Raw genomic sequence first — 25,903 nt, 5'->3', positions numbered from 1 at the left:
CAAGTGCAATATGGATGGTAGATATAGGTTTTTGTAATCTGAAAATATAAAAACAGAAAGGTAAGTAATGATAAAAGTGAGCGTAAACGGTATTGCAATGCTAGGAAACAAGGCCTAGGGTTCATACTTTCACTAGTGCTAGTTCTCTCAACAATAATAACATAATTGGATCACATAACTATCCCTCAACATGCAACAAAGAGTCACTCCAAAGACACTAATAGCGGAGAACAAACGAAGAGATTATGGTAGGGTATGAAACCACCTCAAAGTTATCCTTTCCGATCGATCTATTCAAGAGTCCGTAGTAAAATAACATGAAGCTATTCTTTTCCTTCGATCTATCATAGAGTTCGTACTAGAATAACACCTTAAGACACAAATCAACCAAAACCCTAATGTCACCTAGATACTCCAATGTCAGCACAAGTATCCGTGGGTATGATTATACGATATGCATCACACAATCTCAGATTCATCTATTCAAACCAACACAAAGTACTTCAAATAGTGCCCCAAAGTTTCTACCGGAGAGTCAAGACGAAAACGTGTGCCAACCCCTATGCATAGGTTCATGGGCGGAACCCGCAAGTTGATCACCAAAACATACATCAAGTGGATCACGTGATATCCCATTGTCACCACAGATAAGCACGACAAGACATACATCAAGTGTTCTCAAATCCTTAAAGACTCAATCGATAAGATAACTTCAAAGGGAAAACTCAATCCATTACAAGAGAGTAGAGGGGGAGAAACATCATAAGATCCGACTATAATAGCAAAGCTCGCGATACATCAAGATCGTATCACCTCAAGAACATGAGAGAGAGAGAGATCAAACACATAGCTACTGGTACATACCCTCAGCCCCAAGGGTGAACTACTCCCTCCTCGTCATGGAGAGCGCCGGGATGACGAAGATGGCCACCGGTGTGGGGTCCCCCTTCCGGCAGGGTGCCGGAACAGGGTCCCGGTTGGTTTTTGGTGGCTACAGAGGCTTGCGGCCGCGGAACTCCCGATCTATTCTATTCCTCGGTGTTTTTAGGGTATATGGGTATATATAGGCGAAAGAAGTCGGTCAAAGGAGCCACAAGGGGACCATGAGGGTGGAGGGCGCGCCTGGGGGGGGGGGGTAGGCGCGCCCCCTTCCTCGTGCTCTCCTCGTTGATTGCCTGACGTACACTCCAAGTCTCCTGGATTGCTTCCGTTCCAAAAATAACTCCCCCGAAGGTTTCATTCCGTTTGGACTCCGTTTGATATTCCTTTTCTGCGAAACGCTGAAACAAGGGATAGAAACTGGCACTGGGCTCTGGGTTAATAGGTTAGTCCCAAAAATAATATAAAAGTGTTTAATAAAGCCCATAAACATCCAAAACATATAATATAATAGCATGGAACAATCAAAAATTATAGATACGTTGGAGACGTATCAATCCTATGTTGTAGCGCTGGGTCGATCCAGGCGCGAGACTTATCTTGGCATTCTGGAGCTGGTTCCTTGTGTTGCGCCAGACTTGTGCGTCGACCACTGTTGGGTAGCTAGGTTAGGCCCGTGCGAGCCTCTCCCTCTTCTCCATACTCTTCTGTGTGCTCTGCGTCCTCAGGTCCCGGCCCTCGAGTGAGCTCAGCCACCGCTGGTATGCCAGGTCGATGCCGTGGTCAAGGCCAGGGGGTGAGGGATGGAGAGCCAGTAAGAGCTCCTGAGTCGCGATGCTCAGGAGCCCCCCTTTTAACGTGCAAGTGAATCGCATGAGAGAAGAGGGAGCCCATGGTACTGCCTGCTATCGTCCTCAGGAGGTCCCTGCAGGTTAGCACGAGGAGGGACATAGATCGCCGCGATGATTGTCGGTCTGCCATAGGTCGCTCTACAAGAAGATGAAGGCACTGAGGGCCTAGTGAGGTGGCGTGTGTGAGGCGTGCCGCGAGCCAGAGCTCGACTGCTCAGATTTGTCGACGTTGCAGGGACGGACCCGAGCACAAGCGTCGTGCCATCATGTGTAGCTCCTGTGGTGGGTGACAATCAAGCAGGTGATAACCATAGATAGATTATGCATGAAAAGCAAACTAGCTCAGGTAAATGCAAGGATGATACACTCCATCGGGTCAGACCCGAGCGGCTTGGGGATGATGCAGCCCGAGGGGCGCCCCCAGCAAAGTAATGCTAAAGGCGTAAATGGATGCATGCCACAGGGACATGCCCACGCAACCTGAGAATAATGCAGCCTGGGAGGCGCTCCCAGCTAAATAAACTTGGAAAATGTCACCTGGTTCAATTGTCGAAGGGGTGTTGGATTAGCTGAAGATGCGTAGCGAAGGAGTTGCTCCTCATGAGCCATGGGGGCCCTGAGCCTCGGGAGGCTCTGGGGGCCCGGCGGCTCCTCGAGGACCGTCTCCATCTCCGTCAGGACTGCGTGATGCCTGGCCTCCTGAGCCGCCAGGATGCTCTGCAGGTTGCGCTGGAAGGCGGCTGCCATGCTCAGCAGGCCGAATGGCATGCGAACGTAGCTGTGAGGTGGGCCCTCGCAATGTCCCACGCGCGAAGGCCAGAAGAGCTCCTGAGATGCGGACCTGTTGAGCCCTGGAATGTCGACGCAGACACGCAGCCCGCCATCCTCACCTGGATGGGGAGTTGCGCCAGGTGGGCGGCGGTCGCCGCGCATGGCTCTTGCATCCTGCAGCTCCTGAGTGACCTTGGTGATGAACTCCTGAGCGCCGGGCGCTCCTCGCCCGGTGTCCTCCTGAAGGAAACGTGCCGCAAAGCACGCCTCCATGTGGTGCCCGAGCGCCTCCCTCGTGAAGTTGTCTAGGTCTGAGGCCCTCCAGAAGAGAGCCCCCGAGCCCTGCCGAAGGAGGGCGCCGGGCGCGCCTTCCTATGCGAGGGAGGGAGGGAGGCGCCCCAAGCGCGGGCGCCGATCCTGATGTTGCACCGCCAGAGGCGCCGCTCCCCTGAGGCCCTATGCGGAGTAGCTGCTTCTTCTTCTTGGGGACGGCCTCAGGAGGGTACTGTGCTGCGTTGTTGTCGGGGTCTTCGATCGCTGCGGCTTGGAAGGCGCGCTCGAGGGAGCACACCACATCTCTTTCTTCGCAGGGGACGGTGATAATCCCGCCGCTTCCTGGCATCTTGAGGATGTTGTAGCCGTGGTGGGTCACCGCCATGAACTTGGCCAGGGCCAGATACCTAAGGATGGCATTGTACGGCAGACGAATGTGAGCAACGCCGAAGTCGATGAGCTCGGTGCGGTAGTTGTCGCGCTGTCCGAAGGTGATAGGGAGGCGGACCTGCCCTATCGGGGTGGTGGAGCCGTCGGTCACTCCTGAGAAGGGCTTGGTAGGCTGAAACTGGTCGTATGGCACTTGGAGGCTATCGAACGTCTCGACAGACAGGACATTAAGCCGTGCGCCACTGTCGATGAGGGTCTTGGTTACTTGAACGTTGCTGATGACGGGTGAGTAGAGCATAGGGAGGGCACCAGCGGTGGCCGCGCACTTGAGCTGGTCCGCTGAGCTGAAGGTGATGGCGCACTTGGACCACCTGAGCGGGCGCGTGGCCTTGAGCCTGGGAAGGGCTGCATTCACCTCGCGAGCAAACTGCTTGAAGATGCGCCGAGAGGCTGGGGCTTGAGCTCCGCCCAAGATGCAGGCGATATCACGCGGTTCCTGGAAGCCCCCAGCCCCCTCGTCCTGATGGTGGCCGTCGTTCCTTCTTGGCGGTGGTGGCAGCGGAGGAAGACCAGCATTGCCCTGAGGGCGATCCTCGCGAGGCTGATCCCTCCATGCGCCCTCACGAGGCTGATCCTGCCAGCAATCCTCGCGAGGCCGGTCGTGCCACTCCCGACGAGGGTCGCGGTCGTCCCAGCGTCCTCTGCCTCGTCCTCCTCCTCGGCCGTAGCCCCGGTCGTTGCGCTCGGGGCGTCGACCGAAGCGTCCATCTCGAATGGCCCTGAGCTCCTGACAGTCGTTGGTGTTGTGGCTATGTACGCTGTGGAAGGCGCAGATCGGTCGGCTGCTCTTGGACAACTCGGGGTGGTCCCGGCCGTGCTTCGTGTCTGGCTCCGCCGCGAGCACGGCTACTCCCTTGCGCTTCACGTCCTTGGCCTTGGCTTTCTTCTCCTCCAGGTCGTTAGCCGGGAGCTCGAGGAGGGAAAGGCGCCCCTCCTCAGCTCTTGCGCACTTGGTCGCCAGGTTGAACAGCTCCAAAGCCGTGCATAGCTCCTCGTGGATGGCGAGCTCCTCCTTCATCTTGACGTTGCGGATGCCATCAGAAAACGCCAAAATGATGGCCTCGTCTGTGACCTTGGGGATCTTGAGGCGAACGTTGTTGAAGCGCTTTATGTACTTCTGCAGGGTCTCCCCTGGCTGTTGCGTGACGCGGCGTAGGTCACCCCCGGCCGGAGGGCGGTCGCGAGTGCCCTGGAAGTTGGCGACGAAGCGGTCACGCATCTCATCCCAGGAGGAGATCGAGCCCGGAGGCAGGTTCAGGAGCCACGAGCGAGCGCCATCCTTGAGAGTCATGGGGAACCAGTTCGCCATGACTTTCTCGTCGCCATTGGCCGCCTCGATGCTCAGCACGTAAAGCTGCAAGAACTCCGCGGGGTCGGGGGTGCCGTCGTAGCGAGGAGGCAGATCTGGCTTGAACTTGCCCGGCCAGGCGATGCTACGCAGCTCAGGAGTGAAGGCCTGGCAGCCTGTGGTGCCACCGGGGCCCGTCGTGGAGGCGGAGGTTGATCTTGGTGTCCATGGCCCGCCACGGCAAGTGGCGCGTGGCCCTGCCGCGGCAAGCGATCCTGACGTGGCGGTACTGGGAGCGATGGAGCGTTTTCTTGCGGTCGGGGAACTTCTTGGCAGCTTCCTTCTTCTCGCGCGGGGGGCCGACGCGGTGGGTCACGCTGGGGGGCGCGTGCCTTGGCGCCAGAGCGCCGTCTTGGTGCAGAGGTGGTGGAGGCGCTCCGTAAGCCACACCGCCCGCAGCTGGCGGAGGGCGAGGCAGCGAGAGGGACGGCGCGGGGGAGCCCCCTGCAGCACCGACGAGCTCGGCGATGCGGTCCAGCCAGTCCTCGTAGGGGTCGTCGACTGGGCGGTAGCGCAGGAGCTCGAGTGCCATGAGCAGCGCGGCCTGCGCGTCTGTGGGAGCGCGACGAGCGTGAGACGACGAGTCGGCTGGGGTTAGCGACGGAGTGGAGGTGCGGCCGTCCCGCCGCACCGAGGGATGCAGCGAGGATGCTTGCTGCTCGTTTCCCACTGGGCCGGTGACGGCGTTGGCGGCGGGTGACGGGGAACGACGGGGAGGCCCGCCGATAGGAGCGGTCTGAGCGACACGGACGGCGAGGGCGGCCCGACGCTCGGCACGGGGGCGGCGAGCGTCCGCCATGGATGCCGCGAAGCGACGGGACGCGGATTGGTGGGAGGAAGGCTTCGGCGCACCCCTACCTCGCGCGCCAAATGTCGGATTTCGGGTTCCGGCAAAACCCTTGAGGTTCGAACACTCGGGTGCGCACTAAGATCTCTCCCTACCTAATCACGCCCTCGCCCTCACCGCGATCTCAAAGCTTAGCGCGTCGAACCCGCAGAAAGAGAGACACAAGAGTTTATACTGGTTCGGGCCACCGGTGTGGTGTAATACCCTACTCCAATGTGGTGTGGTGGATTGCCTCTTGGGTTGAGGATGAACAGTTACAAGGGAAGAACAACCTCGGGAGGAGAGGTGTTCTTGTGCTCAGTGAGCTTGTGTGGTTGAGGATAATCTGGATCAGTTTTCCCTCTATGCTGATGGCTAGTCCTATTTATAGAGGCCCTGGTCCTCTCCCCAAATATTGAGCGGGAAGGGATCCAACAACGGCCAAATTCAAAGGGAGACAACTAGTACAAGTTATCCTGACTAAAGGTGGTCTTCGCCTGCCAAAGGCTCTGGTGGTGACGCTGTCTTGGGCTCCACGGTGACCTCCGTCCTGTCGTCCTGCTAGTCTTGGTCTCGTTGCACCGATATGGAAACCTTTGCCTTATGCCTTGGGACTCCTCGCCTGCGCTTGCCCCTTTAGCACCAAAGAGGAAACGAGGACACTGTGTGCGCTGGCGCCCGCCTGGCTCCAGTCGTCATGGCTTGCGTCACAGAAACCTCGCGAGGTGTTCCTTGCCTTGATCTCTCCGCCCCTCGTGAGCCATCCTAGTGAGGCCGTCCCGAGGAGGTCTTGTGTCGTCTGCCTCGCGAGGGTCTTGAGTGTTTGCTGGTGAAGATGGGCCGTAGAGGGCCGCTGGTGGAGCCACGCTGTGGGCCGCAGGCAGGCAAGTGTGGGGACCCCCGTTCCCAGGACGCCGACAACATGCTCCAGTGCACCAAAGTTGTTTGAAAAATCACATGTGTGTCCTTGGGTGAATTTCTAGGTCCCATGCAAGAGATGGGAGTGAAATTTAAACATCTGGGCGTCGTGGCTCAGCCGGAAAGATTGAGAAACTTGCTTTTTTAATTCCTGTAATTCCAAAACACGGCTGAAAATCATGTAACATGGCATGGTCTCATGATATGGCACCAACATGTTGTGGTAATTTTTCTGTCTGATTTGCGAAGGCCCACATATTAACAATCAACAAAGTCATTTTGGAACAAGTGTTGTCACGTTACAAATCGGAAACACAAGTATTATTGAAACCGTGGGCGTTCGACTTACCAATTGCGTGCGGCCACGCGTCCCCTTTTTTTATTGGCTAGGAGGTGTCGTGCGGGGTAGCTATTTGAGTACGGGAGGCGTGCGATCATACCCCTGCACGTGCTCATCGAGAGGAGAGCCCTTTGAACGCTTCCCACCGTGCACCTCCCTCCCAACGTCTCCATTAATGGCGCCCAAGCACCTGTTCTACGGCGTGGCTATATGTCTCACTAGACTGAGATTTAAGAGAGAAAAATGAAAATCTGAAAAGAAAGTTTTGCACGGATCTTGATGTAAGATCCGACAGACCTATATAGCATCGACTGCGACTTATAGCAAGCATGATGAATATAAGGACGATGACAATGGATAATAATTGTCTTACATATTTAGAAACATAATTAAAAAAAGCCACATGCGGCAATGCCCGAAATACACAAGGACAAAAGAAGAAGGAAGACAACGATCTGGCTCGCTGATCTCTCCTTTCTTGATGTGTTGCTACAGGCCGCGGGAACTAGTCTCTGCGGCGAGCGACGATGAGCTCTTTCTTGTCCTCAAGATGCTGCTTGAGAGCATCCACGGATTCCTCCACTAGCCTTTTGCGCTCGATGCGCAGCATGGCATTCTCGTCCATAAGTTTCTTGACGATGACGCCGGTCCTCTTCAACAAGGCAGTGGTCTGCTCCTGCTGCTCCGCACTTCGGACGATCTTCGCCCTCAGCAGGTCGTGCTCGGCCCGGAGCTTCGCATTGCTCTCATTTAGTTGTCGGATGACGTTGGTAGACTGTTCAAACAAGGCTTTCAGGTCATCCTGCAACCTCTCCCACCTGGAGATCCGATCCATCTGCCTAAGGACGAGGGCACGCATGCGCCTGTAAGAGTCCTCGCCTGCCCGCGAGGCATTTTCCCAGGCCGCCGCGGCAAGGGAGGATATCTCTGCTGCATTTGCGGCGCGGCGGGACATCTCTTCTGCTTCCGCGGCATGGCCGGACCAGTCTGCTGCATCGACGGTGCAGCGGGCCCTCCGTGCTGCTTCGGCGGCGCGGCGGGACCTCTCTGCTGCTACGGCCGTGCGGTGGGACATGTTGGCTGCTTTCGCGGCGAGGCGGGACATCTCTCGTGCTCCCGCTTCCAGGCTCGCCTCTCCCTGGTGGCAATCTCTTGACCCAGAACTCACGCTGGCCATGGCGGGCGCAAGGGAACGATGATGAATGACTTGTTTGTTTTTGAATTTTTGTGGATGAGGAGTTGAGGAGGAATGTGCAGTCATGTTGGAGTAGTAGTATTTATAACCGCGTAGTAATACGCTCCTAAGTGGGAAACCATTTAGGTTTTGATCAGTGTGAACATGTTTGCAATTTGGAATGTGATGGGACGCTGCCTCCGTGTTCTTCTAAAAAAATTGTGACGGGACGCATGCTCAAACTTTACTGACGGTTATAAGTGCGGCACTATTCCCGGAAGGCGTAACATGGGCACGTACGCCTTCTCGGCCGCGTATGTGGCGTTTGCACCATAGGGTGCACCGCAATAGGCAATGTGAGCACACGTCTTGTTCCAACAACAGTGCGCGCTCATTATTACCATATCGCACGCTTCTTTTAATTAGAATGGGTGTGCCCATCTAGCACACACACATTTATCTATCTAACTGTTTCAGTTTGTTGTGGCTAATCGCAAACAGTTCATCCATGTGAAGTGTATGCCATCAATTGCAGACACTTTGATCTGGCTTACCCGTTTCTGTTCTATTGCCTAATCGCAAACAGTTAATCCTTCTGAAGCGTATGCCCTCAATCACACACACCTTGATCTGGCTGACCATTTCTTTTGTGTTGCCTAATCACAAATAGTTCATCCGAGTGAACCGTATGTTGTATATCGCACACACCTTCATCTGGCTACCCGTTTCTTTTGTGTTGCCTAATCACAAACAGTTCATCCGAGTGAACCGTATGCTCTATATCGCACACGCCTTCATCATCTGCCCGTTTCTTTTGTTCTGCCTCATCGCAAACAGTTTGTTGGACTGAACCGTATGCCCTGGATCACACACGCAACTAAAATCTGAACCGTGTTTAATGCATCCTCCATTGCAAACGTTTTGCACCTTTTTTGATGGTTTTTTACATCCCCGTTTGTGATTGATGCATCGCACACAGTTTCGTGAAAGGGTCTCTGATCGTAGTGTCGCGTTAGCAGCATCCTACAGTAGTGAAGTCTTCAGGTCACGCGGACAAAAAGACTTCGGTGATGCCTAACACTCTTTGGCTCTAGGTGTTTTGGGCTTTGTCCTCGTAAGGATCTCTCTCTCAAAGGCTTCGTAGGTGGGTTGCTCTCAAACGACAAAAGTCGTGCACTAACTCTGAGCAGCCACCAATTTATGGTGTAGGGGGTGGGCTATTTATGGCCAGGAGGCAACCCGACATGATATGTCCGAAATGACCCTGGGTCACTAAGGAACCGACATGTGTCCAATGGTCGGATTTCAAACACACGTGGTAGCTTGGCTTGGGCTACAAGCAAAGCTGACTAATCCAAGTCTGGATAAGATTTGCTCTCATTGTCTTCACTCGAAGACGTGGGATTTGGGTTGAGCATCACGTCAGTCTTCTGACTTTGTTCACTTGGATCCCACTTAACAATTCGGTGGTTCCTATGACTCAATAAAGAAGAAAAGGGAACTACGAAAGAAACTATGTCTTCGCATTCCATAGTCTTCAAGTGAATGTCTTCACACGTCATTTTCTTCAACGCGAATGTCTATACGAACCACCATTGTCTTCAATGTCTTCATATATTTTCAGGGGTCATCTCTTGTAGGTAAACCGAATCAGTGAGGGACCACTACCTGTGTTATCCTGCAATTCTCACAAACACATTAGTCCCTCAACCATGTTTGTCATCAATACACCAAAACCAACTAGGGGTGGCACTAGATGCACTTACAATCTCCCCCTTTTTGGTGATTGATTACAAACTGGTTGAAGTTTTCAACGGGGATAAAAGTATGTGAAAGTTAAAGTACATGGACATTGGCTTCATAGGTTGAAAGAGGCTCCCCCCTGAAGATGTGCATATAAATATTTTACCTTTGAATGCAAATGCACATGGCAGGTTTTGCTTTGTGGAGATCTTCTTCAACTCATGAAGACAATTCATCATGCATACACAAATGTAATGAAGATAATGAAATGCACAATGAGAAATGAGCGTCTCAGAATGACTCCATGCGGGATTTATCATCACATCAAACGGTACCAGCAAAAGTGGCAGACGAACATCAAGTTTTAAGTGTTACAACTCAAAAGCCAATAGTTCAAGAACGAGAGTTGTTAAAACTTAGCAAAAATAAGCACCCGACCCATATGAACCCGCTTGAAGACTATCAACTCATATGCTTCTCCCCCTTTTGTCAGGAATGACCAAAAAGGTTTGAAGACATAGAGTGTCTATTCGTTCCCAGGCGGTGTTGGTGAAGATGTTGGGGCAGCTGGGTCGATGTTGGAGTTTGGCGGTGCAGAGGGGCCTGATGCAAAATCTTGGCACAGTGAAGCCATCGCAGGTGAAGTGGCGTCGTCTTCTTCATCAATGACTCTCGCAACAATACTTGGAGCCGAAGATGAATGCTCTGAATCTTCAATGGAAGGAGTTGGACGCCAACTTGCAGACGATGGAGGCCTGGAGACAAACTTGAAGCGTCAGTGAGGCCATCTGCTCGAAGATCGTCTTCAGAACAGAGCATGGTGAGGCTCTTCCAGGCACGCCGACAGGCTTCATGAGCAACAAATGAGTTCTTGGTAGCAAGGTTGCGAATGCGATTGACATCAACCAGAAGACTTTGCATTTGGCGCTTCATCCAATCATGATGCCTATCTTGTTTCTGATGAAGTGACACGAGAAGCTCTCTGTCATTCAGGACGCGAGTATGTTTCTTAGGCCTTTGGGCTACTGTGCTGGCCGTTGCATCAGTGTTGGCACGATGCGGCAGCCTAAGCTGACCGACAAGAGGACCAGCAATAGTAGTGATTGGATTTGGCACATGAATCCCTTCAAGTGGTTGAGTGAAGCGTTGGAAGGCATCATTATCTTCGCGAACATGCTCCTTTGCAGGCTCAGGGTATATGGCTTCATGAGACATATCCACTTCAGGCAGAAATACAACATGGTTGCGCGCTGAAGCTTGATAGTTGATTGTGGAGTGAAGCTTAGTGAGCCACATAACTCATGGAGCATAGAACTTGAGGCCAAACAGGTCAATTCCTGAGGCAGCCAACTGATGGATGAAGAAGTCTTGAGTATTGAATCTGATGCCATTGATGATATTGAAGACCAATGTATTCACGGTGCCATCAATCTTGGCGTGAGGATAATGCCCCTTAATTGGCCAGAGAGTATGCCTTAGCATGTGATAGATAGTGTGGGGCAGATACTCGAGGTCATTGACATAGAATTCTTTGGGGTATTCACCATCAACTGGCAATGGCTTCATCATACTGAGCATTTGACTCATGTTGGGCTTAGGTTTCTGGAAGACACTCTGCAATTCTTTCTCATAGCGCTGACAACCTGGCTCATACAGATCACCAGGAGTGGGCAGGGAAGTGAGCTCGATGATATCTTGAGCTTTGGCTTCATGATGAACATCACTTGTCATCCCACTCAAGGACCCATGTCTTCGGATCCCTGTTGTAGCCTGATATATGAAGGGTGGCAAAGAATTGCAGCAGAAGCTCTTCATTCCAGTGCTCCTTGTCGATGACAAATGGGAGCAGACCAACTTCTCGAAAGCAGTCAAGAGCCTCTTCAAGGCATGGCAGCCCAACAATGTCATCACAATCCAGACGCTTGTGGGGAAAGATCTTGTCTTGGTTGTAGAGAATGCATGAGTAGTAGCTGTGTTGCTGGTGGCTCCAGAACCTGTCAGAGGAGATCTTTGGCTTCTTGTATGGATTAGCCGAGTCGAAGAATGTGTTGTGCTCTCTGAAGCTCAGGACACTGAAGGCACCCTGAGTTGTAACAACACTTGGAAGCCTTGGCAGTCTGGGCTTCGGCTTTTGTGTCTGAGGCCTTTGCTCAACATGGTAATCATATTGGGGACCATGAGCAACTGGAGGTGTCATAATCGGCCACTTGATGCTGATGAGCTCACCCACACGATTGAATGCCCTTGCCATCGTATGTGGAACAGGTGGAGCAGCAACAACATCCGAGGAGGATGGTTGAAGATCTTTCGTGGCATCAGGAGCTTCAGACTGAGGGGTGGCGTCATGGGAAGCATTGACTTTAGCCATGACAATGTCATTGGCTTTAGTAGTAGTGGCAGCAACATCATCAGGTGCAGGGGCTTCAGTGGTTTCAACAACTGGCGGGTCAGGTTCAATAACATCTTCATCCTCTCTTGATTCAACAGTAGGGGGAATAAGTTCGTGTTCTTCTTCTTCTCTTTCATCGGCTGATGCAGCCGGAATATCTTCAGCCTCTTTGGCTTCAGACTCTTGAGCAGTAACTGAAGGGATGGCTTCAGGAAACACTTGACGTGCTACTGAGCTTGTGGTGTGCACATCCTCTTCAGGAATGCTTGACATGGATACCGTGGGCCTAGGGCCTCTGCGAAGCCTTCGGAAGGATGGCGACGCTTGTCATGATGGTGTGGTCTTCTCCATGTCCTCTGGTGTCTCATGTGGAGTCTCAATCACTGGAGTAGTGGCTTGAGCTGGCAGTGTGCGAGGTATGGCTTCATGCGGTGGGGATTTGGGGTGTTGATCTTCCCAGAACTCATCCTGTGTGATTGGCATCATGGGACCGCCAATGTTATTTGTTCACTGCTCGTGGGAGCAGGCGATGATACCACCTTGGGCATGAGCTGGGGAAACTAAGGAAGGACTTCATCATCTTCAACATTGTCATCATGACCAATGTCTTCAGCTGTGATGGGGCCTGCAGCTGGAATATGTTCAGACTCATGAGCCTCTGTGGTAGCAGGCTCATGCACGATGAGACGATGTTCACGGTTGGTGGAGGCTGGCAGTGCAATAGAAATGGGCTCAACGAGCAATGGTTCTTGGGGAGCAGCATGTTCTTTGCAAGAAGACTTTGAAGACTTTGTCTTCAACTTCTTCTTGGATGGAGCAGCATCAGAAGCATCATGATTCTTTCGCTTCTTGGCTTCAGCTTCAGCTTCAGCTTCAGCCTGCTTCATCTTCTTCTGCTCAGAAGCTGCTGAAGGGACCTTTGGCTTCGAGCCAGTCATGCTGGCACGGAAGACAATGCTTGGTCTTTCCTGTCTTGGGGCTCCGGGTTCAGCAGCAGCTGGCTTCTTCTTCTTGGCAGCCAGCTTGGGGTCAATGCCTGGACACCCAAGAGCCTTTCTCTTCACAGCCTCATTGTGAGCCTGTACACACTTCTCAGCATAGTACTTCATGCGCTCACGTGAGCCCTTGGCTTCATCACGTCTCTTTTGGAACTCAACCTTGAGGTCAATCATCATTTGCTTGAAGTTTTGCACTTCAGTGACACTGAGCCTGGCCATATGCTTCTTGAAGAGGGCCTTTTCATGGTCTATTTTGTTTTTCAGCTCAACAATCTTTTGAGCGATAGCAAGCTCTTTGGCTATGCATCCCTGGAATGTGACGCTGATGTCAATTGGCAACTGCAGATCATCAATGTTGAGAGAAGTGTCTTTAAACCATCCATCGATGAAGTTGTTGAGAATATCAGCATCAAAGAGAGGCAAATCTTTGAAGATTTCGGCCTCCTGCTTGCTCTTGATAAGCATTTCCAGAGCATCATCAGCAAGATCATCACTAGACAGATCTATGACATCATCTTCATTGCGCAGGATGTTTGCTGGCGTGAGGTCATGCCCAGAAATCTTCTTGGGCTTCTTGGACTTCTTGGAGATGTGAGACAAGTCCTCAGACTGCACACTGGATTCAGGTGGTGTAGATTGCAATGGCTTCACACTTGAAGCCTTTGGAGCAGCAGAAGATTTGAAGCCTTAGACTTTTTCTTTGGCTTCGGGTGCTCTGGAACATCCTTAGGTTCCTCTTCACCAGCCGCTTCTTCAACAGTGGCCCTTTGTGCAGTGATGTCTACTACACAACCTTCTTCTTGTAGACGTTGTTGGGCCTCCAAGTGTAGAGGTTTGTAGGACAGTAGCAAATTTCCCTCAAGTGGATGACCTAAGGTTTATCAATCCGTGGGAGGCATAGGATGAAGATGGTCTGTCTCAAACAACCCTGCAACCAAATAACAAAGAGTCTCTTGTGTCCCCAACACACCCAATACAATGGTAAATTGTATAGGTGCACTAGTTCAGCGAAGAGATGGTGATACAAGTGCAATATGGATGGTAGATATAGGTTTTTGTAATCTGAACTTATAAAAACAGCAAGGTAACAAGCGATAAAAGTGAGCGTAAACGGTATTGCAATGCTAGGAAACAAGGACTAGGGTTCATACTTTCACTAGTGCAAGTTCTCTCAACAATAATAACATAATTGGATCATATAACTATCCCTCAACATGTAACAAAGAGTCACTAATAGCGGAGAACAAGCGAAGAGATTATTGTAGGGTACGTAACCACCTCAAAGTTATTCTTTCTGATCGATCTATTCAAGAGTCCGTAGTGAAATAACACGAAGCTATTCTTTCCGTTCGATCTATCCTAGAGTTCGTACTAGAATAACACCTTAAGACACAAATCAACCAAAACCCTAATGTCACCTAGATACTCCAATGTCACCTCAAGTATCCGTGGGTTTGATTATACGATATGTATCACACAATCTCAGATTCATCTATTCAACCAACACAAAGAACTTCAAAGAGTGCCCCAAAGTTTCTACCAGAGAGTCAAGACGAAAACGTGTGCCAACCCCTATGCATAGATTCCCAAGGTCACGGAACCGGCAAGTTGATCACCAAAACATACATCAAGTGAATCAATAGAATACCCCATTGTTACCACGGGTATCCCACGCAAGACATACATCAAGTGTTCTCAAATCCTTAAAGACTCAATCCGATAAGATAACTTCAAAGGGAAAACTCAATCCATTACAAGAGAGTAGAGGGGCAGAAACATCATAAGATCCATCAAGACCGTGCCAAATCAAGAACACGAGAGAGAGAGAGAGATCAAACACATAGCTACTGGTACATACCCTCAGCCCCGAGGGTGAACTACTCCCTCCTCGGGATGATGAAGATGGCCACCGGTGATGGATCCCCCCTCCGGCAGGGTGCCGGAAGAGGGCCCCGATTGGTTTTTGGTGGCTACAGAGGCTTGCGGCGGAGGAACTCCCGATCTAGGTTTCTTTTCGGGGGTCTCTATATTTATAGGGATTTTTGGCGTCGGGAACAAGTCAGGGGGGTCTCCGAGGCGGCCACGAGGTAGGAGGGCGTGCCCAGGGGGGTAGGGCGCGCCCCCACCCTCGTGGGTGCCTCGGGACTCTTCTGGTCCATCTTCGATACTCCGTGGGCTCCGTTTGGTTTTCCATTTCCGTGAAATTTCAGGTCTGTTGGACTCCGTTTTGTCAATTGGTCCAAAAATAATCTCCGTGAAATTTCAGGTCAATTGGACTCCGTTTGGTTTTCCATTTCTGCGATACTCAAAAACAAGGAAAAATAGAAACTAGCATTGGGCTCTAGGTTAATAGGTTAGTCCCAAAAATCATATAAAATAGCATATAAATGCATATAAATATCCTAGATGGATAATATAATAGCATGGAACAATCAAAAATTATAGATACGTTGGAGACGTATCATGCAGCGATGTGGGAGAGAAGCCCATCAAAGTTGTTGAAAGGACCAATGAGATTTTGTTCAGCTTCACGACTCCCATCTGGCCTTGGAGCAGCTGGACCTGGGTTAAAGTCAAGTCCAAGGTCCTTCTTGTTTTGAGTTGCTGAAGCCTTAGCAAACTGAAGGTTGGCTTCAAATAAGTCATCCTAACGACACCATCAAAGACTGGATGGGTAGGCAATCTCAGGCATTGGACCTCTGACCATGCAAGGATAGAAGCTTTTAGCAATGGCTTCAGGCTTTGTCTTGGGGTGAAGCTTCCTGTACACAATATCCGCCCAAGGAGGCCTTACAGCATTCCTATCGGCGTACTTTGAAGTCACAAAGTGATATAAGAACATTGTTCCGCCTAGTATCTGTGAATCCATTGAACTTGAGACTTGCGCTCCCCATAGGTTTCTTCTGGGTCAGTCTTGTACATCTCATACAGATCTGGTGGCAAATCCTTAGCAGTGTTACCACGGTGCTGCCTGCCACCCTTCTTTGAGGATTTTCCTCCTGCCATTGAATTCAGGCTGAAAGGCTTCACAACTGTGTTTGGCTTCAGTTGGCTGGTCAGATAGGAGCTGGCTTCAGGTGATTCGATGTGATGCTGTAAGAACTCTGCAAATGAATGCAGACTATGAGAACCAAGGGTTTCTCCCACGGACTTGTACCTATGACAACATTAGAGATGCGAGGGAAGGGGAAGAGGTCATATGCATTCTCAGAAGATTTTGAAGATAAACCAGTTTGAAGACATTGACCTCATAGTGCAAAGACATTCACTTATCGATGTGAGTTGGTTCCAGATTTGTACGAATCCATGAATAAGTACAAGTGAGGAATCTAACTAGTTGTGATGCATAAGTGAACATACTTGCAAGTTATGAGATGCATAAAAGGAAAGATTCGGATTTGGAAGTGTAGAAACAACTTTTGGAAGATGTGGGCAGTTCAACGGATCAAAATAAACGGTAAAAGTGAGTTCTTGTTTACTGCACGACGAACTGCTAGACAAGAAGTAGAGAGGCCGAGCAGTCAAATCTCCCGCGCCCTAGCTTGGCGGCGGAAGACACCTACGGCGGCGGCGGGAGGAAGATGTCCGCGGCCGGCGTGAAGACGACGTCGGAGAGGTCGCGGCAGCGAAGCGCTTCATCTCCGGCGACGACGGATGCTATCGGTGGCGCTAGGGTTTGAGCGAGATGGCGAGGGAAGAAGAGATAATGACCGGGGGGGAGGGGGTGAAGTATTTTTTTTTGAACAGGAAACAGTAGGAAAGGCTCCTGTTGTATTGTATTAAGAGGTGTCACCACTGTACATAGTATATTTACAACAGATTGGGGGGAGAGAAGCCCTAACCTTTTGGTGTGGGGGGGAGATAAACAAAAGGAGCTAAGTAAGAGAGGCTACGAAGTCTAGCACCAGAGGCCTACACGCCTCCTTAACTCTGTGCTGGAGCAAAGAAAAATCAGTAATAAACCTAACTAGCCAGGATTGCAACGTAGGGTTCACAGCTCTAAAGTGCTTGTTGTTCCTTTCTTTCCATAAGCTCCATGCAGTGAGGAGGAACTTTTCCAGAAGCATCTTCGTGGCACGGCTCTCTCTTTTGTCTTGAATGGCTTGGAACCTGCTGGCAAACGGCTCCCAGTTGAGATTAAGGCGTGCCCAACACTGACGGCTGAAGGAGCAGGTGAAGATCATGTGGTCAACCGTTTCTTCAACATCAAGATCACATAAAAGACATGTATGGTCATCACCAATGTCGTAGTGCCTCCTCTTCAACATGTTGCGCGTGTTGAGCCTGTCATTGAAGAGTAGCCAACCAAAAACCTTTATTTTCATTGTACACTTGGATTTCCAAATCCACTGGAAGATCGGATGTGCCTGGATGTCTCGGAAGTAGTGATTGTAGTAATCAGTAGACTTGAATATTGCCTTGCCCCAGACATAGTGCCACACATCATAGGCAGCCGAAGAGGGTTGAAACTAGGTTGTTTTGGTTTGGATGTCTTGAATCTCAGCATGCGCCTGCGGGGACAAAGGGAGGTGGAAGGCCTCATGGAGCGACGTGATGCGCAAGAAATCCTTGACCGAGGCATCCTCTTGAGTCGTGTAGGAGAAAGCCCGAGGATGCGAAAGCATGAGAGTTTCTTGGGCCCAAAGGTCTTTCCAGAAAAGAGTGGTGGATCCACGAACCACGTTGACCATCGAGACCCCCCTAAACATGGGAGTGAGCTTGAGGATGTCACGCCACCAAAAGGAGCCCACCAGGTCCGTGGCATGCGGGATTTTGTCGTTGTAGTATGCATCCCAGGTAAGTTGCACCCACGGAACATCCATTTTACTATAAAACTTTTGTAGAAACTTCATGAGCAGCGCTTCATTTTGTAGTCGAAGATTTAGAACTCCGAGGCCACCTTTGTTCTTAGGCTTGCAAACCATGTCCCAAGCCGCCAGGGAATTCCATTTCTCCCCACGGTCGGTTTTCTTGATCCAGAGGCAACGACGTCTGATCTTGTCCAACATTTCAATCAACTTTGGAGGGAGCTGCAGGGTGCACATGGCATAAATCAACAGAGATGTGATCGTGGAATTCAACAGGGTAAGTTTTCCAGCATAGGACATGAGCGACAACGTGGATGTCATGTTGCGTTCTACCGAGCTGACCAGGGGCATGAGCTCATGGATAGAGGGCCGCGACGTGCCCATGGGCAATCCAAGGTAGGTGAATGGCAGCGAACCAACCGAGCATTCAAAGATGGCTGCTAATCTGTCTGTGAGATCCTCCTCCACATTAATTGGAATGAGCGTTGATTTGTGGAAGTTTATTTTAAGACCAATGGAGTCAGCATAATCAACCAGAATCTTTTTAATGACTGCAGCTTGGATTGGGCAAGTAGGCATGATTAGTAGAGTGTCGTCCGCATATTAAATGATGGGGTAGTCCATGTCACCTCGGTCGGGGAAGGGCAAATGAATTAAGCCATTCTGGTAAGCCTCATTGATTGCTGATTGTAAAAGGTCCGCGGCGAGCACAAAGATTAGCGGGGATAACGGGTCTCCTTGTCGGACTCCACGTCGGCAATGAAACTGTCGGCCCGGGACTCCATTCAATAGGATAGACGAGCGGCCCGAGGAGAAGATTGAGCGTATCCAGGAGAGCCACTTGTCATTAAAGCCCATGTGACGCATGATGTTAATCATTGGTTCATGCTCAATTGTGTCGAACGCTTTGGCAAAATCCAATTTAAGGAGGACAATTTTCTTCTTGGAGGTTTGGCACTGATGGATATATTGAAAAAGACCAAGCGAGGCAGTCTTGAATAGATCGCCCTTTGATGAAACCATATTGGTTGCGATGAATAATCTTGAGGATAACTCGCTGCAGCCTATTAGCGAGGAGCTTGGTGATTAGTTTCAGACAGCAATTGAGCAATGTAATTGGTCTGTAGTCATTGACTGTAGATGGGGATCTAGTCTTAGGTATTAGAGTGATGAGGCCGTCATTAATGCTTTGCAAGTTGAGATTGCCCTCATAGAATTGATCGCAGAGCAAATAGAAATCATGCTTAATAATGGGCCAGCAAGCCTTGAGGAAGAGGGCACTAAAACCGTCAGGGCCCGGGGCTCGGTCGACGGGCATTTCAAGGATGACTCTGTCGATTTCCTCCGTGGTGAAAGGTGTGGTGAGGTGATCCAAATTCACCCTGGGACGGATTAGGGTTGGTAGGTCAAATTTCATGGTGGTTGGGGACGAGGTGCCCAACCTGTCGGTGTAGGCTTGAAAGAGGAGGGCTTCTTTCCCAGTGCAATTTATAAGGAGGAGGTCGGGGGTGAAGTATTTATAAGGAGGAGGGACGGCGCGGTGCAATTACTCAGGTGCCCCTGGCGGTTCACATCTGAAGGACACGTGGCAAGCATGCAACTTATTGAAGGTTGAGCCACGACCCACGCGCGCCTGGTTTGCCGGGTGGTCGTTCCGGCTTCTCCGGTATTCAGGCAAAAAGGATAGAGATAATAAAAGCAGTTTTTAAAGTGTGTCTTTGTATCTTCAGCTGACAAGGACAAAGTGAAGACATTCAACACGTGTCAATAGGATGCATATGAAGAGACGGCGAGTTTGATGGATAAGCACAGAAAGGGTTAGGGTCTGATCACATTCACTTAGCGCAGAAAATGGCAACTTGAAGACATAGCTATAAGTGAATGTTGTAGAGGATAGAACACACACACACACACAGGGAAAATCCATCCTACCACCCAGGGGTAGTTACCCCACATATCTCATATACTACCATGTGGTAGTATATATTCTACTTTATCATTTGAAGTATGTTCATATACTATATATAAGATACTCCAAAGTGAGTTACATGAAAAAATTGCAAGTTGGCCCATAATTTTTATTATATTTGTGAAATATGTGCACATTTGTACGTAAAAGAGAGTGTACTCAAAATGCGATACATACTAGCAAAAAATAGTATATATACTACCTAAACATTCTTATATACTACATACCACGCGTACATACTCTCCGATTTGATAGATACTACATACAACATACAAAACTCAAGTGGTGGTAACTACCACTGGTGGTAGATAAAATTTGTCCATATATATATATATATATAAACACTATTCTGATCACGGGTCAGAATATTATTCTGATCACAACCTGAACTTCCTGAGTTACACAACCTGAACCTCTCTCCGTAGGAACCTGACCTTCGGGCTATCTTCGCAATTGTGTCTCCCTGCGCGAATTATTCTGGTCGGTCGTGTTCTATGTGATGTAAGTGTAATCTGGAAACTGTTTTTAGCAACTAAACACCCGTTTTAAATAGGAAACTCGCTCGTTGGCGGATTTGCTCTTGGGACATGATGAACTTGCGTCTGTTGCAATTTTACTACCTGAATTGTTCGACCTGAACTTCCCCCAATGCTAGGTTGAACTTCTGCAAACATTGCCCAAATGGGGCTTGCAATATACCGTTGGAAAGCTATGTACACGAGTATAATGACGTAAGTTAAATTTTTGGCAAAATGTAAGCAGTTTAAGAACAGTTTTGAAACCATTTTTTCCTCATACAAAAAACGTGAACCGTATTTCCGATCCAATTTCTAAACCGTTTATCCGAATGAGGCAAATAATATGGTGTTGGAAAGCTGCTGCAAATGCGCTCCTTACACATGTAGAAAGTTTTCTCTAATTCACAAAGGTTAAAGAGTAATTTAAAAAATCGTAGAATTTCGCAAACCGAACAGCCGGGTTTGTATTTTTTATGCCGTTTCTAAACGGCTAATCCAATTGAGGCAAATGATATGACGTTGGAAAGCTTATGAAAACGCGCTTCTTTTTCATGTAGAAAGTTTTTTCTAATTTTGAACGGTTTAAGAGTAATTTAGAAAACGGTCCAAGTTCCACCGAGTTTGTATTTTCGAGTTAATTTTTTAACCGCACGTCCGAATGTAGCAAGTGATATGGCGTTGGAAAGCTCGAGGAAATGCGAAACTTTTTGGTATATATTATTTTTCCAAATTTCTTACAGTTTTTAGTAAATTTTGAAAATGGTTAAATACTTTTTTGGCTGTAATTTTGCAAACTTTGTCGGAATGGGGCAAATAATATACCGATGGATAGCTATCGGAAATGCGATACTTTTTCGTATGTAAAGTTTTCTCTAATTCCCAGTTCTTTTCAAGTAATTTAGAAAATGACGAGATCACGATTTTTGCCTTCATCGTGAAAGGAAATGCACTGCGTGAAGTACTTGAACTTCTCTGGCAGTTCTGTTTGAACTTCACTCTGTTTTTGATGTGTTGTTTTTTGCCCGTAACTCCCAAACCTCTTACCGAAATTGAGCAAATGATTTACCGATGGAAAGCTGTTGAAAACACGCAACTTTCCCATGTTGATCAGTTTTTCATACTCGCGATGGTTCAAAAGAATTTTTTGAACACATAAAAAATGTGTTTTAAATGGTATACATGAAAATTTTAAACCGTTCATCGAAATATAACACATAATATACCGTTGGAAAGCTTATGAATAGCAGCAAGTTTTTCATGTAGATATGTGTTAAAAATTCGTTGCCGTTTGAGAGAGCCTTTCTTAAAATGGCAAAACAACGTTGTTTTTCGCCCTTTTTTCAATATGTAAATGAACGACGGACGTTCTCGCGCATGAATTTTGAACTATGCTAGGAGGAGCACATGAACTTCTTGCAACAAACCTTTTGAGCTTTTTGTTTTCTATTCTTATATTATTATCTAAAACGCATGACGTGTAGGAGTTGAACTTCCTGCTGTTTTCACCTTGAACTTCTATCATGTATTTTTGTTCAACCTCTCTCACAATAATTTTTGGACTTATCTGGTCGAGCAATTAAATTCTAGCAAAAAACTTTTTAGCATTTGCTTTTTCATTCTTTTTTCATACAAAATGCACACCATGTTGTACGTGAACTTCTGGCAGTTATCAATCTGAAGTTCTCTCGGTTACGTGAAAATATCTCAGTTTTTTATAGACATTGAACCGCTCTACCCTTTTTATTTGGACTACATTGTGTATTTTTAGAAACATGAAAAATGGATGTTTTTAGAAACATCGAATTTCTTCGTTATGTGAAATTAAACTTATTGTTTTTAGTCTTTAGTAACTAGAAAAATCCGATTTTTCAAATAAATATCAAACTGCTCCGCTTTTTCCAATTGAACTTCATGGTGTTATTCTCTAGTAACGTGAAAACCTGAGTTTTTTTGTATACATTGAACTACTCCGTTTTTCGAATTTGAACTTCTTGGTTCTAATCTTTTAGCATGGGGGAAATCTGAGTTTTTATAAACTACTTTATTTTTTAATTTTGGACTTCTTGGTGTTATTCATTAGTAACGGGAAATGTCCTAGTTATCTAATAAATATCGAACTTATCAATTATTTAAAGTTGAACTTCTAGGTCTTATTTTTAAAAGAAGGACAATTTGTTTTTATAAAATGGGGTAAATCTTTTTAAACTTTGTTTAGTTGTTCCTTTATTTTAATTCGAACTTCTTCATTTTATTCTCTAGTAACGAGAAAAATTTGAGTTTTTTATATTCTTCAAACTTCCCTGTTATTTTAAATTGAATTTCTTAGTCTTATTCTTAGAAATAAATATATTTTTAAATAAGCACCAAACATTGTTTTTTGAATTGAACTTCATACTTTTATTTTCCCTAGAGAACGAAAAGAATTTGAGTTTTTCGTATACATCAAACTACTTCTTTTTTTAATATGAACTTAATCATTTTATTTTCTCTAGAGAAGGAAAATTGAAGTTTTTTTAGAAAAACTGAACTGCTCTATTTTTTAAATTTGGACTTCTAGGTTAATTTCTAATAGTAATGGGAAAATCCTAGTTTTGTAAATAATATCGAACCTGTTCATTAATTGAATTTTAACTTCTAGTATTTTTTAGTTTAGAAATAGTGGAAATCCTTTTTAATGAATTTTGAACTTCTATTTTTTTTGTTTGAACTTTTTTTATTCTTTAACATAAACAAAAATATGAATTTTGTATAAACATCGAACTACTCCTTTTTTTAATTTGGATTTCTTGGGTCTTTTTCAATTATTTATTTTAACATAGAGCACCTCATATTTATTTTTTTAGACATCACAATAAACAAACAGTAGCAATTGCAAAAGTTTTCAGTTTGCTTACATGTGATTTTTGTTTTGTTTTGGATCATTGTAGTTTCGAAGAACATAGGCACACACGGGAGAGATAATTATGTGTGCATAAATTGGATAGCAATACAAAAACTCTCTAGGTAGTAATACAAGAACTCTCACAGAAGTGATACACGAACTTCTTTTTTTACATTTGTTTCTTTTATTACTCCCTAGAGAGTATGACGCCTGTCCTTCAGTTAACATACCCGACCTTTCCAAACACAACATTTTGACCTTTGCATAAACAAAAAAATTAAAAGTCAATTTTTTTCCACAGTAATACAAATTTTTTATACATCTATTTTTGGGAGATGATACCTTCATTCACTTTTTGCTGTTGCGACTTTAGAACACAACAAACAGAGAGTAGGATGGGAGAGATGGAGCTCGAGACTTTGTGTTCTACCTGAACTTTTCTTATCTGAACTTCTAAAGATTTTTTGAACTCGTTTGATGTTCCTAACAAATGTCGTTCAGTTTATTTTTTTTAGACCGGGCTGCAGAACATACGCCCAAAACAAGCACAAAATGCGTTCAGTTTTTTTGTTCGGTTACACACACGAACACCTGAAGAGCAAGATTACAAAAAATAGAAAATAAAGTCCATGCATTTTTTCTTTTCTATTCAGGATTTACACACACGAACTTCTTGGCTTATTCTTTAGTAACGAAAAAATTGAGTTTTTATAATAAATATTGAACTGCTCCTTTTTATGAACTTGAACTTCCTCGTTTATTATTTAGCAGCGAGGAAAATCTGGGGTTTTCATATACATTAAACTTTTTTATTTTTTTAAATTGAACTTATTGGTTTTTTCAATTTGGACTTCTTGGTGTTATTCATGTGTAGCGGAAAAAAATCCTAGTTTTGTAATAAACATCGTACCACTCAATTTTAAATTCAGTTTTGTAGAAAACATCACGCATAGTTGAATTGCAACTTGAATTTTTATTTTTGAACTTTGCATTTTTTAGTAGTAGTTCATGGGTTTTATTTTATTTTGATAACTAAATCTTTTTTTACTTTTTCTGCCTTGCATTTAATATTTGAACTTCAGGTGTCCCATATTTTTACGTAATGAACGAGCAAAAGATCTCTAGAGTTCACTTGTTTTGCAACAAGTAGACTGCATAAATCACAAAAGTTTTCTACTTTTATAGTTGGAAATATATCGAGCAGAGATGAAAATTTATGTTCAGAGGGAAGCAAATGTCCCTTAGTATTTGTTCCCGACAAAATAATTTTCCTTTTCTTTTGGAGCATAAACACAAGTAGCCTCAGAGAGCATACTTTTTTGTTCTTACTCGATAAGAATTTTGAACTTCAATTATTGGCGTACTTTAAAACCCAAGGAGATTTTTCCCGCGCCCTGGATACCACAACATAGATCCACCGCCCAGGGTTTTATTTTATTTTGATAACTAAATCTTTTTTTACTTCTTCTGCAATTAACGGTGAAGGAAATGTGGCCGGTGCGGTGTTAGTTTTCTAAACTCTCTGGTCTTTTGTTTCTGGATTTCCTAGGTAGTAATATATGAACTTCTCGACATGAGAATTTTTTGTCAAATATCTAAGGCGTAAAACATACACAAAAAGTGAAGAGGAGAATATGTAAAACGTGTCTTCAAAAACTGTGGAAATTTGGGAATCGTCTAAGCATAACGATCAGAGCGAAAGCATGGTGCACACTTGACAACAAATATTCTAAAATGACCTATCCACACCAGGCCCTTTTCTATATAAGAAAAGGCACTAACTAATAGCGCACACATTTCTCCACCACATATTTCCACGGTATCTTCTCTCACCTTCATCCATTCAGTGTTGCTATGCGTTATCCCCTCTCTCAAACACATAGCAGAACATCTTGATTTTTGAGAAAACAACCTTAATGGACCACCTAACATTGGGCGCCCTGTGAAGCAACTTGCATGATCTCTGATGCTTGTTGTACCCTTTTTCTTCAGATCAAGTTGAAATTTGTTCTCAACTTCAGTGTGTTCTTCCTCATCTTTCTGCCTGCAAAAGGTAATCAGTTTGTGCAACTTGCTGCTGTTAGTTGGTCTGCTTGGGAGAAGACCACTGTCGCGGCTGTTGACAGGAAGGTTGGGACTTTTGGGAGCGCATGGTGTCTGCCCAGTTGGTTCTCGGCAACAAACGCAAGACCACAGTGATGCGGGAGGCACTGCAGTTCAAGTGCGCCCCAGCGGACCTGCGCTCGGCGTGGCACGCGCAAGTTGGCAGAGTGTCAATGCGCTATGGACTGCGGCCGAGGTACTATGTGAACGGCAGCCAGCTGGTGTCGCATGTGCGGCAACAGAGAGGAGATGCGGAAGTTTGACTAGAGACGCAAGGGCAGGGCGCACGCGATGGATGGATACCAGGCCTACCGCGCGGCAAGGGGGAAGCTACGCCATGGGCCAAAGGTGCTTGTGGAGACGGGGCACTGCAGGTGCAGATGGAGGCGGCACACTCGGACCGGCGGAGTCGCGTGTGTGAGGGTGCCACACCTTCTGCCGGAGGTGGGTCGTCGGCTCCTTAACTGTGGATGCGCGCCGGCGGGTTGGGGGCAGAGCCACGCCGGGGCGGCGTGATGTAGGGCGGTGGCGCATTGAAGGGTGGAGGCGCGGGGACGGCGAGATGCAGGAGGCGGCGGGAGGCGATCTAGGATGGAGAGAGGCGCGTCGGGGCCGGGGCGACGGCGGCGAGAGGCGCGTCGGGGGATGGGGGCCGACGGTGGGA

This window comes from Aegilops tauschii, chromosome 2 (genome assembly GCF_002575655.3).
Source record: "Aegilops tauschii subsp. strangulata cultivar AL8/78 chromosome 2, Aet v6.0, whole genome shotgun sequence".
Taxonomy (NCBI): Eukaryota; Viridiplantae; Streptophyta; class Magnoliopsida; order Poales; family Poaceae; genus Aegilops; species Aegilops tauschii.
Note: the sequence above shows the minus strand (reverse complement) of the source record.